We start from the raw sequence: 17,151 nt of genomic DNA, 5'->3' as shown, positions 1-17,151 counted from the left end.
AAAACGACTAGTACTTCTTTGCAGCACTCTTGTCACTCTTGTCACCAGTGAGCCGAGACAATATTGTATCGAAGCTCGGACAGTAATATACCGAAAGCCCACGGAAGTGTGGACTTCCGCATCAAGTGCTGCGGTCGAATAGGGCCGATAATTTTCACGTTCGTTCATGTTGTATTTATATTGTGGTCTGATTTTTGTAGCGCTATGATACATCTTTAAAAAAACGAGAGATACTCAGCCCCAACTGGGTGCTTTTACATTGCAACATAACATTCTAACGTATTATTCACATAGCATTCCCGAGTCTTGTTCTCAAATCATTTGTCTGTCCAGGTCCAGGATGAATAATTTCACTGCATGGGTCTTCTTGAGCAATCTGAGTACGCAGAATATTCATGTTTCTAATCACAGGGCTTTCTTTGCAATTATACGCAGCTACTGCGCTTAAATACTCTAAAAAGTGAGAAATAAATTAACAGAGGTAGACGCACAACACCTATTTTTGCTCTTCACGGTATATTTGCTGTTCAAGTACAACGTTGAATATATATTTATTTCAGAGTGAACGGTTGCAGGTACTCTATTTACAATACAACAGAAAATATAGCCTTACTGGTATCTGCTACAGCCGACAGTATGGGGGCCACGTCGTATCCTGGACGTCTCGAAATCTGCACCTCAACCTTATAATGGATTCTGCAAAAAAGTGTAGACGGAATAATTTATTTATAAATCAGGAATGACTTGAAAGTACTGCATTCCTATAATCTCACGCCCGTATTTTCTGTGTTTTTCTGTCTTTTTCCAATGCAGCACACACCACCCCACTATACAGGGTGTCCCAGCTATCACGCAGCACGATTTCAAAAAAGAGGAACGGCGTTACGCGAAGCCAACCTAGTGCGTATTGTTTTCAGTAGAGTGGAGTAGCCGCCAGTCATTTTTTCGTTACTGAGATTTAATAAATAATTGTAATGAATCATCTAACTCGGGAAGTACTGTCTTAATTATCAAAGTGTCAGTGAGAAAGTTGTGAGAAAAATGAAAAACTACCGACACAGCTTTCTGTTGCTCAATACGTGCTACATAAATGTGTTTTTCTGAGTGTGAAAGAAGCCCGCGAATACACACAGAATTGCCGAACGACTGGCCGCTCGAGGCACTTTGCGTGTATTCGCGGGCTTGTTTCATTCTCGGAAAAATACTTTTATGTAGCACGTATTGAGCAACGAAAGCTGTATCGGGAGTTTTTCATGTTGCTCTACAACTTTCTCATTGACACCTTGATAATTAGGACGGTATTTCTCGAGTTAGATAATTATTTACAATTAGTTAAATCTCGGTAACGAAAAAAATACTGGCGGCTACTCCACTGTACTGAAACAATACGCACCAGGTTTGCTCCGCGTAACGCCGTTCCTCTTGTTTTAAATCGTGCTGCGTGTAGCTGGGACACCCTGTATATATATATATATATATATATATATATATATATATATATATATATATAAATATATACATACATACATACATACATACATACATACATACATACATACATACAGGGTGTTTCAGCCAACACTTTCAAAATTTATTTCAGGTTCCCTGTGGCAGATAGCCCAATTCTCTTTAATGAACTGGTCTACTCGAAGAGGCGGACATTACTTGCACAAAAAAATGCAATGCATAATCGACTAATTAACAAAAATTCACAAATTTGGTTTTTAACTAATTGCCTAATGGCCCATATTGCAATTTACAAATTGTAGTAGTGGAGTTCGCAAGGCAGATCCACTTACAATTAATTCGCAGAATGACACCAGTTTCGAGATATTAATTCCCGAACTTTGCGGAGAAATGCATTGGCGTTCCAGTTAATTTTGTGCTTCAATGCAAAAAGCGACGTTTTCTTAAGAACCTAACTGGAACGCCAATGCATTTCTCCGCAAAGTTCGGGAAATAATATCTCGAAACTGGTGTCATCGCGAGAATTCGTTCCAAGTGGATCCGCCTTTCGAATTCCACGGCTACAATTTGTAAATTGCAATATGAGCCATCAGGTAATAAGTTAAAAACCTAATTAGTGAATTTCTGTTAAATATTAGATTATGCATTTCAATTTCTTGCGCAAGCAATGTCCGCCTCTTCGAGTAGACCATCTCATGAACTAGAATTGTGCTTTCGGCCACAGTAAACCTTTAAAAAATTTTGAAAGTGTTTGCTGAAACACCCTGTATATATCTTCAGCCTATATTTATGACCACTGCAGGACCCCTGTGCTCTCCAATTACCCATGTCTTGCGCTAGCTGATTCCAACTTGCGCCTGAAAATTTCCTAACTTCATCACCTCACCTAGTTTTCTGCCGTCCTCGACTGTGCTTCCCTTCTCTTGGTTTCCATTCTGTAACTCTAATGGTCCACCGGTTATCCATCCTACGCATTACATGGCCTGTCCAGCTCCATTTCTTCCGCTTAATGTCAACTAGAATATCGGCCATTCCCGCTTGTTCTCTGATCCACCCCGCTCTCTTCCTGTCTCTTAATGTTAGGCCAAACATTTTTCGTTCCATCGCTCTTTGCGCGGTCCTTAACTTGTTCGCGAGCTTCTTTGCTAACCTCCATGTTTCTGCCCCATATGTTAACGCCGGTAGAATGCAATGATTGTACACTTTTCTGTTCAACGACAGTAGTTGGCTCCCAGTCACTATTTGGCAATGCCTGCCGTATACACTCCAACCCAATTTTATTCTTCTGTAAATTTCTTTCGCATGATCAGGGTCCCCTGTGAGTAATTGACCTAGATAAACGTACGCCTTTAGAGACTCTAGAGGCTGACTGGCGATCCTGAATTCTTGTTCCCTGGCCAGGCTATTTAACATTATCTTTGTCTTCTGTATGTTAATCTTCAACCCCACTCTTACACTTTCTCGGTTAGGTTCCTCAATCATTTGCTGTAGTTCGTCCCCATTGTTGCTGAATAGGAAAATGTCATCTGCAAACCGAAGGTGGCTGGGATATTCACCGTTGATCCCCACTCGTAAGCCTGCCCACTCTAAGAGCTTGACTATTTATATATATATATATTGTGAGACGTCGGCCAATGCGATGCCTTTATTTCCGAGAAGCCGCCCGAGTCAGAGACGAAGCACCGCACGAGACAAAAGATGATGATTTGTCGTATGTACAGATGACGACGACGATATACACAAAATGCGCTCACAATATATATATATATAAATATAAATATATATATATATATATATAGCTAGAGAGAGAGAGAGAGAGAGAAAGTTCGTGATCTGTACGAGCGTTTGCATTAGGATGACTATCAACTTGCGCGAATACCCGCAAAGTGCCTCGAGCAGCCAGTCGAGCGGTGGTTATGCATGTCTTCTCGGGCTTCATTGGGCACTCGGAAAAACACTTTCAAGTGACCTACCGAAAGCTGTATCGGGAGTCTCTCATGCTGCTCTACAATTTTCCCATTGACATATTTAATGTAATTATAATATTTGAGAAGTTGAATACTAATGAAGACTAATTATGTAATTAGGTGGAATGCAAAAAAATTATCTGAGTATCTACAAGCGACGGCAAACAACATTACCTCGGTTCTGTCCAGCTACGTGACATTTGCATATTTTAACAGCGGAGCTGTTTAAGCCGGTCGTCAGTCCGTTAGTCGTCCACAAAAGATATAGACCGATTCTGGTGGTAGTGCAGAAAGGGCCGAAGCGCAATGGCACATACCCCTGTGAACTAGCGAAGCTGAGCCTGGCTAAGTCTAGCTAAGCATGGATGGGCCTAGTTATAAGCTTAGTCAATCGATTGCCAATGAATAGCTAATCGATAATCGCTCAATAATCAATAAATTCCGGAAAATGCTGGGGATGACTTAGTAGGGCTTAGCCTAGCCACAATACGTAACCAATACCTTGCGATAGCCAATCGATAGCCAATCAATAGCTAATATATAATCATTCAATAATCAATAAATTCCGGAAAATGCTGTGGATGACTTGGTAGGGCTTAGCCTAGCCCAAAAGCCAGGACCAGCCACGTGTCCATCAGCTCCGCTGTCCCTTTAGCATTGCGCCTCCAGTGCAAGCTACGCCAAGTTTTTTTTTTTTTTCTTTAATGTGGGTGCATGACAGTTTGGACATCCTTTAAAATCGTTGCGCCTTCTTATGACATGGCGTCAAGAATGCCCGATATACATTTGCTAGTCGTCATTGATAGCCAAGGTGCCATTTTAAGGCGAATAGCTTTCTTTGGCTCTTTCGGACGTTTTCGTGGTGGGTAGGACGGCTGTTGAGTTGCGGGAGGGAAGGCGAGCGAACGCGCTTAGGGAAAGCGCGCGCGCTATCCGGGCAAGCAAGTCGTGAAGAGGGGCGGAAGGGGCGGAAATTAAAGCGCGGAAGGGGAACGGGCGTCGCGCATGAGCTCTCGTGTAACCGAGTGGCGTGGATGTGCTGAAAAGTGGGGGAAAGCGCTTGCTCACACATTCTTCGTCCGCTCGTTTGATATCTTGGCTCACATTGACAATTATTGTGAATTTCAGCATAATTTTTTTTTCTTGCTCATTGAGAGCAGTAAAATTAGCAATTTGATATCTGAGGTTTGTTGTCTAAAATAAAAACTAAAAATAATTGTCCCGTGTAATCCATGCTTATACGCGGTGTGATATTTTTGTGTTTTCCGGAAGTTTTAAACATAGCCTGTGGCCGATAGCGTAATTAGTGTGGTCGAGCAGATTACTCGATCAGGCGAACATTACTAAAACGAAAATACAAACGCAGGTTCAACTAATTAAGAAAAATCTATTGCACACCTTCGTAACTGTTTACTTCGCGGCACATATAGCAATTGACAGATTGTGGCCGGTGAGTTTGCAAGATGCATGTACCGGTATGGGCATCGGCGATAGACGTGGGCCACTTCTCTGCAGTGATGGCAAATAGGGCAGTGGTCGGGAGCGCGCCACACTTCCGTCTTCCTCCTGACGTTGTGCGGGCTGACAGGCAGACGCGCTGGAGCCGGCGGTTGCCGGCGACGAAAGTGCGACGTTAAGAATCATTCACACCAGGCGGACACGACACCGATTTTGCTCTGCCGACTGTTGGCGACTGCAGCTTACAGTATGGAAAACGCGGTGGCCAATGGTTTAAAGAAAGAAAGATACTGTCGCCAACAGTCGGCAGACCAGAATCAGTGTCGTGTTGGCCTAGTGTGAACGAGCTTTTACCGGGCCCTGGCGCGGGCGCGGAGGGTGCATGGGCCGGCGTTCTACAGAGGCGTAGCACATTGCTTCAGGATGAGGCTGCGGCGGTTCTCGCGCTCCTAACGATATCAGCAATTGATGCAACCTGCTGCGGCGACGCTAGAAACATCCTTTGCAGTTCTTCGCGCACAAATGCTCTTCTAGTCTACCGAAGGTCGTTGGAGCAGAATCCTTGAATTTTGGCGCAGTTTGACCTGAGCGTGCAGCGGTTATATTGTCTGTTCCACATGTTGCGTTGTTTCTCGATGTTCGTGGCCTCACAAAGAAACTCTTCGACAGTTTTTGGCGGGTTCCGTATGATTCCGGTGAAAAGTTCTTGCTTCACGCCACAAATAAGTAGGACAACTTTCTTCTCCTCGGACATTTCCGAGTCAGCGGGGCGGGAAAGGCGGGTCTACTCTTTCGTAAAGATGGCAAAGTTTTCGTTAGGTAGCTGCACTCGGGCTTCCAGTCGAACTTCTCCCCTTTATTTTCGGAGAACGCTCGTGAAGGTCCTGAGGAAGTTACGTCGGAATAGGCCCCACACTATAAGTGTGAACTCTCGGTTCCCAAAACACGCCATTGCCGCGTTCTCCGATGCGAAGTACACATGGTGCGGCTTCTCTTCAGAGTTCCAGTTGTTGAAGGTTGAAACCCTTTGGAATGTCTTTATCCAGCTGGATGTCGGCGTCGTCGGATAGGTGCCTCCGCGGAGAATACGTGGTTTCGTAGGTTGTTGCAGTACGATGGCTACAGGCTACGCCCGGTCAGTAATGATTGTGGTAGACTTGGCCATGAGGCACCGCTGCGGCGACGCGGAGCTATATATCCCGTAGGTCAGCGCACTGACGTCACGGCCTAGCTCCGACTCTGCGCAGCCGTGGCAACCACTCCGCACGGCGCCGTGACGTCATGGCTCGGCAAAGCTAAGGCGAAGCGATGCGGCGCGCACGATGACGTCACGGCTCACGTAGCTGTGGTGAGGCTCGGCCAACACCACCTCGATAGCACAAGGCCTACGCACTCCGATCTATGACGTCATGCTACCTGTCCCTAAATTTCCATTTAATGGTGAGGATGCCTGTCAATGGTGAGGACAGGACGGCGCGCACTATACCTTCCGTTATGCTTCGGCCGCGCCCTCCTCTGTTCGCGTTTCATTTGACGCCGATAGTACAAGCCTGAGTGTACTGAAATAGGAGCAGTGTCACTCGGCAGTGATCACGGCAGTGCATCTGCTGTCGGTGAAATGCTTGTAATTAAGGGCTTGAGTGCGTGTTTGTTGGGCTATACATTTTGTTCACTCTTTACTGTACATGCAGATGCATGAAGCCAGTTCGGGTGTACATCACCGGGCGTACACCACCGGACTACCTCCAGCTTAATTAAAAATGAAATAATGTGTAACCGATCTAGAATCGAAGATCTATCGTCGAGCACAGCAGCCGAGTGGTCTAACCATTAGGTCATATCGCATGCATGCTTGTCGCGTTCCGAAGCCAGCCAGCTCTCTCAAAGGCGCGTGCACCTCATGGCACTTTGCCATCTTCTTTCCCTCTAACCGCCCACGCTTTGAGGTGTGTTAAACTGCACTATCGCCAGGACCGGCTTACTTTGCCAAGTAATTTCCTAGCAGCAGCTTACACTACGTAGAAAGTGCGCGCTGCTTTACATATTTCATGATAGCCTAAGGTAATCAAGTTTAACCTTTATTTGCTGAAGTGCTAATCACATCCTCGTTGTAACATGCACCACATAAAACACGAGGGGTGCCTGAAAATGGGAGCCCACCAGTAAACTTTTTTTCGCGTGAGATTCTTTTCAAATGCAATGTGTTATTCAGTTATTTGAATGGTCTCATGAGAATCTAGATTTACTTTTTTTTGCTATCAGGTACAGTGGTTTAAAGCAAGTTCGTGAAACTGAAATAAGGAAATGGAGAAATTCTACAAAGCAACCCGTCATTCAATAGCTTTTGAAAAAAGGAGTGACATCACACGAAATTCACAAGAACATGCTGGAGTCATTAGCAGACAATGATCCTTCTTATGCTATGGTGGAAAAGTGGGTTGTCGATTTCAAGCAAGGACACACATCAATTGAAGATGCTGCAAGCAGTGGTTGTCCCTCAACAGCATGCACAGATGAAAATGCCCAAAAAGTGCAAGACATTGTAATGGCTGATCGACGTGTTACACAGCGGCGCATTGCAGAATGTGTGGCCATATCACTGCAGAGGGTTGGAGATAATCTAACACAGCTCCTGAACATGCACAACGTTTCGGCCCGATGGGTGCCCAGACGATTGACATTAGAGAACAAACATCTGAGAGAACTTCATTCTGCAGAAAATCTGCAACGTTTTAAGCTGATATTAATCTTTTTCTGCAGAGATTCGTTACTATGAATGAAACTTGGGTACATGACTTTACTCCTGGGTCAAAAGAAGTCTCGAAACTGTGGATACGTCCCACCTTCACCGCCCCAAAAAAGCAAAGGTGGTTCCCTCTGCTGTCAAGGTTATATCACCAATGTTCTGGGATTGCAAGGGTGTCATTCTTTTGGAATCCATCGGGAAAGGTCAAACCACCAATGGGGAATACTATACAGCTCAGATCAGTCGTCTGAGGTCGGCAATTAAGGAAAAACGGCGAGGGATGCTCTAGAAATGGTTGATATTTCAGCAGGACCATGCGCCAGTTCACAAATCGGCTGTTGCGATAGCCGCAGTTCACTCCTGTGGTTTCCAACAGCTTCAGCACCCGCCCAGTTCCCCTAATTTGGCTCCGCCGGACTACCGCCTATTCCCACAGATGACAGAGCACATTGGTGGAAGTCGTTTTCCATCTGATGAAGCCGTCATGGCGCCGTAAAAGACTTTTGGGGGGAGCAGGAAGAAACGTTCTACCAAACTGGAATAATAAAACTCCAAGAGCGATGGCACACAAGTGTGACCCTCAAGGGAGACTATGTAGAGAACTAACTGCAAAATTTCGACCCACGGTCACTACGTACGGGTCAGGCCACGAACTTTTGAGGCACCCCTCGTAACCGTGAACTTGTACAATAAGTCGTCGCTGATGACATCACAAGCACGTTCGGCCACTACCTATGTAGAGCCCAACATTCGCCATCGCATAGCCTCGCGTGGAACGGCCGGCGTAAAAATTATGCCGTTGCTGTCATGCGATCGTCTACAACGTGCTTGTCGTCGTGCCGCAGTCGTCACACACACGTTGTCACGCGACCCACAGGCACAACTCAATTCGCAGGGAGACTTGCTCCACCTGCTATTGGTTTGCGAAACCCCCATACAATACTGGATAGCCATGTACAAGCAAAGTGCTTCGCGTAACATACATTCCCACTATGCGTGCACCAGCACAATTCATTGCTATATTCTTTTGATAGAAGCTGTCCCCCACAATACATATACAGGGTGTCCGAACTATCATGTAACAAGATTTAAAAATATGCACTTGCCACGTAGCTGGACAGATCCAAGGTAATCTTTTTTGTCGTTGCCTTGAGATACTCAGATTATTTTTTGCATTCTGCCTAATTACACAATTAGTCTTAAATAATTATTCAACTTTTTCAATATTATAAGTAGATGAAAAATGTCCAGAGAGAAAGTTGTAGAGCAACATGAAAAACTCCCGATACATATTTTTGTTGCTGAATACGTGCTACATAAAAGTGTTTTTTCGAGCGTGAAAGCAGCCCGCCAATACACGCAACATTGCCGCGTGACTGGCCACTCAAGGCGCAATAGCCATTAAGCTAAATTACTCGATGAGGCAAACATTACATGCATGAGAAATCGAAATGCGCAATTGAGTAATTAACAAAGTTACACTAACACACTTTTATAGATTTACGTAAAGGCACATATATATGAAATTAGTCTACGAGTTGTGGCTAGTGAGTTTGCAAGTCATATCAGCTTGGAAACATTTCTGAGGGCGCCGGTTTCAAGATATGCGCCGTCAAAATTGCGGTAAAAATGAACTGTTTTTTCACCAACATTTTTTTTTAACAAAACGCTGTTTTATGCAAATGAGCGCAACCGCAACTGGTGCTCCAATTCATCTCGCCCAACACTTTGTCTTTCACATCTATTACTGGTATAGTCCTGGAAATTGATTTTAGGTGGATACGTCTTGCATTATCGCTGCCTTCAAATCGTAAATAGTGATGTGTGCCATGAAGTAAATAATTACGAGGGTAATTGTGTAGTTTTGGTATTTATTCAAATAAGGATTTCGATTTCTCTTAGAAGTAATGGCTGACTCATCGAGTAGTATTTAGCTGAAGGATTAGAACACTGATATCTGCCTGAGGCAAGGTTGAAATAAGTGGTTCAGCTAAAACGAAATACTTGGTATTTGACAGTGCTGCCAACCACATGCGCAAAAGAGGAATTGCGTCATGTGTTCGCGAGCTTTTTTGGTGACACCGAAACGAACAGCGAAGAAAATGGCTAATGAAAGCTACTTTAGTAGGTGTTTGTAAGCACGATGTACAACTTTTTAAATACACCTTATACCAAAAATAAATTGTTAGGTTTTGTATACATGAACCTAAAAGTATAATCGAACAAATTGGACTTCGGAAATAGTCTGAGTAAGTGAAGTGCATTACGAACAACATAGCGAGCGTTGGTCTCATCTTTGTAACGTGTACCAGTCTTTTTGTGAAGTTTTATCCGAATTACACGAAACACAAGGTTTGAAACAAGCATTTTATGGGAAATTAAAAATAACATGAAACCACTCACGCACGGTCTCCAGATTTATATATGTAGCTTTGGTTAAAAGTTATTTTTGTATTCTCTACTTTAGCCACTTTGTTGTAAATGCATGTTGGCTCGCTGTCTTCAATTTTTGCAACATAGCTTCTATGCACCAAATAATTTATATTTCCAAGTAGATAAAACTGTAGAATGGAAAAATAAATTTTTGCATTAGAAGAATAGTCATTCAAAGGATCATTCAGCAGTTACCATATCTTTAGCAAGAATCGCAGTATACTGCTGATCCAAGCAGATCAAATGAAACATGCTAGATGTGTAATGACCCGTACCTTTAACGAATATGTATTGGATTTGTTGATAGGATGCATCAAACAGTTTTATTTTTTTTTTCAATGTGCTGTGACGAAGGCGCGCCTCCTTCCAGCTGCATTGCCAACGCTCGGCTCACTTTGCTCGCGCCGCTGGTCGCTGCACCCTAAAAACTAGGGAGAGTATCGTAGGAGTGTTGTTCTTCTTTCTGGGGTTTTACGTGACAAAACCAGTTCTGATTATTAGGCACGCAGTAGTGGAGGTCTCCGGAATAATTTCGACCACCTGGGGTTCTTTAACGTGCACTGCAACGCAAGCACAGATTGTTTACTCTATCTGCAGCGAGAGAGTGAAATATTATTTCTACTCTGCCCTTCTGAGTAAGAGTAGAATGCCGGGCGGCGCTGGTGCTTCACGAAAACACACCAAGGGCGACGTTGCCGTTTTAGCGACGCACGAGGCCGATGACCCATTGCAGCCTGGGGACTAATTGCTCATCCGTCAGTCCCAGGTGACCGTGAAACGACAAGCGTGTAGAGCACTTGATAGCTTCACGTCTGTCGATGAGGCCTCCTTTGTCCCGAAGGACCGCCAGGCACAACAGCCTGTAAGTTGTGGCAGCCGAGCCGGCTCGCCTCCCAGTCCTTCCGGGTTGGGCTGGGGATGGGGGGAATGACCAGGTTGGAGGGACAGGCCCACAATATGTGATAGCTAGGTGTCTAAAGACACCGCACCACAGTGTTGACAGTTGCCACTAAAGGAGGCGTCAAAATGTTTTACAACTACCGGGCACAGGAAAGTAGTGGTTAGAAGGCGGAGAAAGAGCCGCTCATCCTCCTTCCTAAGGCCTTTACATGGGCACGGGTAAAGGCGATGACTGTCTTGATAGTATTGTGTAATATCTTTAAAGGTATAGGCGGGATTAAAATCGGGTTCGGGATCGGGTCAGGAGGAGAAAACAGCCCGGTGAGAGAGTGCACGGGCGGCAGCGTCTGCTGCCTTGTTTCTGCTAACCCCTGATGAGCAGGGACACAACATACCAGTCCTTCCTCGACTACAACAATGCAATTTGGCGCGAGGAGACCCCCCTGCCAATCGACTGAAAAACGGCTCTGATAACCTTCATTCCTAATGCAGGCAAACCAATTGACACAGATAACCTCCGCGCCATGTCGCTCACCTCCTGTGTGGGCAAACTAATGGAGACAATGGTGCGGGACCGGCTATCTGAATATCTTGAACACAAACATGTCCATGTGGATACCATGTTCGAATTTCGCCCACACAGATCCGCACAGTATGTCCTCCTGCAACTCAATAGGGAAGTTTTTGACCCCTTCGAATGCCCCCATAATGACCGAGCAGTACTCGCCTTGGATCTTAAGGGGACATTTGACAACGTAACACACGAGATCATCTCACTCACCTGAATCATACCGACTGTGGCTTCAACACATTCCGATACATACGGCGATTTCTCACGGATCGACATTCCTAAATTCGCATTCAAGACAGAGAGCACGGTTCTTACCTACTCGGCACGCGGGGCACCCCCCAAGGCGCGATACTTTCCCCCTTATTCTTCCATCTGGCCATGATGCACCTGCCGGCCCAGCTGGGTGGTGTCGCCGGCGTGAAGCATGCCCTGTACACCGATGACATCACCCTGTGGGCCACGCAGGGCAGCATAGCGGACATTGAAACCAGCCTGCAAACAGCGGCTCCATAGCAGACCGCTACGCTCGCCGCTGCGGTCTTTAATGTTCCCCCAAAAAATCGGAATTTGTGCACCTCCGCCCCTCGCCGAAGTGCACAACTCTATATCTGTCTCTATATCTCTATAGAGACAGAGATGTCTCTATATCTCTGTCTCTTGACAGTGGTCCCATACACGAAGCTGACGAGATCCGGGTACTCGGACTCTACATACAGAAACACAGACGGCCAGATACTACATTGGCCAAAATCCGTAAGGTGGGGGACCAGGTGGGCCCCATGGTCCGCCGGGTTTCCAACAAACGAGGGGGGGTTACGAAGTAAGGATGCCTTGCGGCTGGCAAACGCCTTCGTGACCAGTTGAATTCTCTATTCGAGTCCTTACCTTCACCTACGGAAACCAGAGGAGGAGGCCCTTGAGGTCATCCTCCGCGAAATTGTTAAGCGTGCCCTGGACCTCCTGTCACCACGTCCAACGGCAGTCTTATGGCCCTTGGGGTGGTGAACACATTCCGGGCGCTCAGGGAAGCGCACCTTACAAACCAGTACACACGCCTGTCGCAAATGGACTCAGGTCGCCGCCTTCTTGCTCAACTCTATATGCAACACACCATTCCCATGGAGGATAGGTGTCGCATCGCAGAAATGTGGAGACGCGCCCTCCATGTGCGACCTGTTCCAACGAACATGTCACACGAAGACAATAATATCCGGCGCCTGGCGCGCGCGGAAGCTCTAGCCCAACATTATCGCAACAAAATAGGTGTATACTAAGGGGACGCCTCCGGTCTTTACCATGGGGGATGGTACAAAGCGGCGGTAGTTGACAACAGCAACACAGTTAACGGCCTCACTTTTATAGCCCGCAATGCAACACACGTGGAAGAAGCTGCCATCGCTCTCGCGGCCTCACATTCCGATTCTAGATACATAATCACCGACTCGCGCGACGGGCCTGTCGGAACGTCGAACAAGGCTGGACCCCCTTTCTAGCCTATCATATCTACCGAAATCGCATACGTGATACGGACCCTGCACACCCCGGTGGCGCGTTGTAGACAACGCTGCTCACCTCTATAGGAGTGAAAGGCACGCCAGTGGGAAGCACAACACACACACGCGTACCAGGCGCGCAATACGAACTGTGCCTCTAACATTCGTGGAGCTGGCCGCGTCGATAGTCACTGCGCTGCCTAAAATACTTGCGAGCCACATCACAATTCTACCTTCGGCGATGCCGCTCGGAAACAGGAGCCCGCGCCCGAAACGAAGCCGCATGAAAGCTTCCCACGCAAAAATAGCCTGCATTTCGCGGCAGTGGACGGCGAATCTGTGAAGCAACTTAGACAACTTCGGCTTCGCTTGTACGGTTTGTGAATGTGTGAGGTTTCTGGCAAATTTTAATGCAACAGCGACAACGCGACAGGGCCCCATGTTGCACAAAACCAGGCGTTGGTGTCGGCGTGAGCGCCGGCGTCCGCGGCGGAGAAAATCATCCCGAACCACTCTGACCGCGCAGGCCCTACGCGTGGTGCAATGCGTTAGTGAACAAAAATTTAATTTCTCACAGTAAAATTTGTCGGAAAAATCATAAAGTATGGCTGAACCACCACCTACAGACATGATAGCGTCGGATTGTAATTTTAATGTATGAGACAACATAATTCTGTTACTTTTCCACTTTTCCACTTTTCCAGCATTTCTACCATACTAACAGCGGCGCGATCGGGTTGGTTGCTTGCGAAAACGCCATGCAGATGGCGCTGGTCTCCACGGCAGCGTAAAACGGTAGCGGCGCTCAGAGGCGAAGGTGGAGAAAAAGAAAGCTGCAGTTTCCAGAAAGCCTGACAAGCATTCAGGGATCTTTGAATGCTATCGTGCTCCACTCTTAAAGGCGAAGCTTAAGCGTCCTAAAAATTTTTTTGCAGTGCTCCGGTCCATGCCATGCAGTGCCTCTGGGTAACGTTCTCCTGTGACGAGTCATTTGACAACTTTCGCATGTGTGCCAATCATTGCAGATCGCTGTGCTGTTTTAGACTGCCCGTGATGTCAAGTTGCTAGGGCTTCACATACACCGAGCCCCCTACCCATCTCTCGCCTCTCAATTGAATCTCCTGACTCCCAACAAAGCGACAGCTACTTCTATGAAGACGTGTTTCGCTCACGTGTTATGACCGATTATAGAAAAGAGTGATGAAATAATTTTTTCCTATCATTTCACGCACACCCTGCTCTCTGAGCCGATGGTACGTTAGTAAGGCCATTGTATTCTGTGCAAATTTTGCCAAGCACATACGTGCGAGATGTCTGGTAATTCTATTGTGATAAGCAGATGAATAAGTTATCTCCGATCACTTTCCTTTTGTGGAAGATCCGGTTGTGCTGAAAATTAGGTGTTCATTACTTTTTTGTCGTCTGTGTTAACACTACTTGGCGTGTGTCTTTTCCAGTGTAAGCTGTTATGGGCTAATTCCAATAGCTGTTTCGGTTCGCGATGGTATCCGCCGCCACCACCGCTGGTGACCGTAACCCGCTATCGCCGGAAATGCGAAAAAAGTACGCGGTTCCCGCCGGGATCAAACCCGCGCCACCTGCGTTGGAGTCGGACACTCTACCACTGAACCACGCAAGCGCTCGCTACCCGGCAGCGGAAAAATTCCCTATAAACGCTCCCTAGGCAGGCGCGCTGGCGCAGACGACCCGAGCCTCCGCCAGTATGGTGGCGCCATCTAGGTAAGGCGCCTGCGAACGCAGCGTGCGAAGGCGCAGACGATCAGATGCGATTCGGCGAGGCACGCAATCAACACGATCCCGAGCTGCCCAAGCCTCCGCCAGTATGGTGGCGCCATCTAGTTAAGGTGCCTCCAACGCAGCGTGCCCGACATGTAAGTTGCACTTAGCAATTGCATGATGCATGTAACTGCACCTGGTTCACTCAAGCAGGTTAGGTGACTATTTGTCACCAGCCCGTTTTGAAGATTCCAATAAACAATAATGACCATCATCATCATCAACAACAACAACGTACCGTGGGATGTGAGATGTGCGCCACGTATTCTGGATACCTCTTCGGTACACGTTATGGCGTCTCCTCACAAGGTACGAGCCGCTGTTGAAGAAGCGAATCGTAGAGCTTCGCGCGCGGCTACAACCAGGCATCATCGGGCTCAGCAGACTGCTGTGCAGAGAGCATTGCAAGCCGCAGCTCGACGTCGACGCCGGCCGGACAGTTCAGATCGTTCTCGTCAAAACGAGAAGAGACTTTGCCGCGAAGACTCTGTTGTGCGTGGTGCCGAAATTGGAGCTACTCTTGAGCCGCTCCACCAACTTACGCAGTGATTGTGCTGCGTGTGTCACGCAGGCCTGTGATTGTTTTTTAACACTCCTTCTCTCCCTGAGTACAATGTGCATAAAAAATTTCAACATTTATCGTGTTAAATGGAACATCTAGATTTCGCAATTCCTTTATCGCTTACGACGAATCTATTGACAGATGAGAAGCTTTTAAATTGGCCTGTGCTATTAGTTAAAATTGCCCTACATATATATTCGCCAATTATTGGTGTTTGGGCTCCAACAATTTCAATTTGGTACCAAAATCAGCTCCATGCAATTCTAAAATATTGCGTTATAATATACAACACCCCATCTTCCCCCTTAGTCCACATTATAATAGCTTAGAATACTGCGGGAACTAAGTTAGCTACGGTTTATCAACGGCTTGGCTCATTTGAATTCGCATGTATTTCTACTCCTCGGCGTTGTTTCCTATTGGTCAAAATTTTCTAAGGAAATCATTGCTAATTTTTCAGAAAATATCTACACTTCTTTATCTTCAGAAAATTCCACAGTTCATCTGAAAATATTTGAATGAAGCTGCATGTTTTGTTTATTGTCGTAATACATCGCAACCGCATTTGAACAAACTTCTGTTTTACGGTCCTCTGCCACACTAAATTCGCTACACACCCGAACTAATACTGCCATTCCCATACAGAAGCATGATTTTATATTGGGGTACTGAGGAAACTACGGCCTTTAGATTATGATATTCTCACTAGATTGTTTAATGGTAGCGATGAGGTAACCAGTGTTAGTGTCAATCACAGTCACATTGGTTCGACAACGCAACTCATAATGCAAGCTCTGGATTTCGTCCCAATCATGAATACATGAAACAGGGGCTGGATAAATGCCGCCAGAAAACTATACGTATGCTAATAATCTGGGCGAGAAAATTGACAACGATTACAATTTGACAGAGCAATTCTTTTGCGAAGCGATAGCTGAGAACTGTCACGCTTATTGCATCAGTGGGCTCAGAATTATCAGCAATAACACAAATGCCCCATGGATCGTAAGATGCATCGTCCAGCTGTTACTTTCTTGCTAATTTCCTCGCCATACTTTATTACAAACATGCATTTATACATAGAGAAAAAAACGAAACGCCATCTAGCTGGGTAAACGCCAACATCTCGAGAATCAGAATTTGGTATAACATATGTCTTGATTGGTAAGAGTTACTTTTGGTTCATTTTGAAATGCACTTTCTTACCTTTTTCACATCGTCTAAGGCTGGCCTGCCAGGGTAGTCGAAGTTTGCTTCAGCTATTGCAAGTACAGAAACAAAAATACCGAATATCATAATGGATGCTCAAAATATGCAGAGAAAAGCAGTGACGTTTTAAGAGCAGAGAAAGGGTATATAAGGGCTTGCTTGTACGTCAGCGTTGTCGGAGTCTCAAGGCAAATGAATCTCCTGCTCTTTTATCTGTAGTTTAAAGAGCAATACGTACCGTCGGTGATCTTAGTTTCAACTCGCAGTATAGTCGCGCCTCACGTTTTGAGTATGCTCTTTCAAGCGCTCCCAATGAAATCTTTATTATACATATTATTATGGTTTGCTGTAAATGAAATCTGATTTGTGCACCAATTTCCATTATTCCAGCTTCCCAAGAGTGCATGATTGAAGTCGGCAAATTACGAGCGCCAACAGTAATCATCCCATGCGGCGCCCGCAGGGACAGCTTTCCAAGAGAAGCAAGGCATTTCCGGATTCCCCACAGGCGTCGGGGCGCCAGCGAGGCGCGATCGTGAGCTATGGGC

The 17,151-nt window shown here is 46.0% G+C and overlaps 1 long non-coding RNA gene across 1 annotated transcript; it reads right to left on the bottom strand.

The window, feature by feature from the left end:
- Nucleotides 1-613: 613 nt before the first annotated feature.
- LOC125940395 (uncharacterized) lies at nt 614-16,705 on the bottom strand. The gene is made up of 3 exons (XR_007463613.1): nt 16,601-16,705; nt 10,042-10,199; nt 614-696 (listed from the first exon to the last, which is right to left on the bottom strand). It is a non-coding gene; the product is annotated as an uncharacterized LOC125940395 (long non-coding RNA).
- Nucleotides 16,706-17,151: the final 446 nt, after the last annotated feature.

Source organism: Dermacentor silvarum, chromosome 9, assembly GCF_013339745.2.
Source record: "Dermacentor silvarum isolate Dsil-2018 chromosome 9, BIME_Dsil_1.4, whole genome shotgun sequence".
Lineage (NCBI taxonomy): Eukaryota > Metazoa > Arthropoda > Arachnida > Ixodida > Ixodidae > Dermacentor > Dermacentor silvarum.
This window is presented reverse-complemented; position numbering and strand designations above follow the sequence as displayed.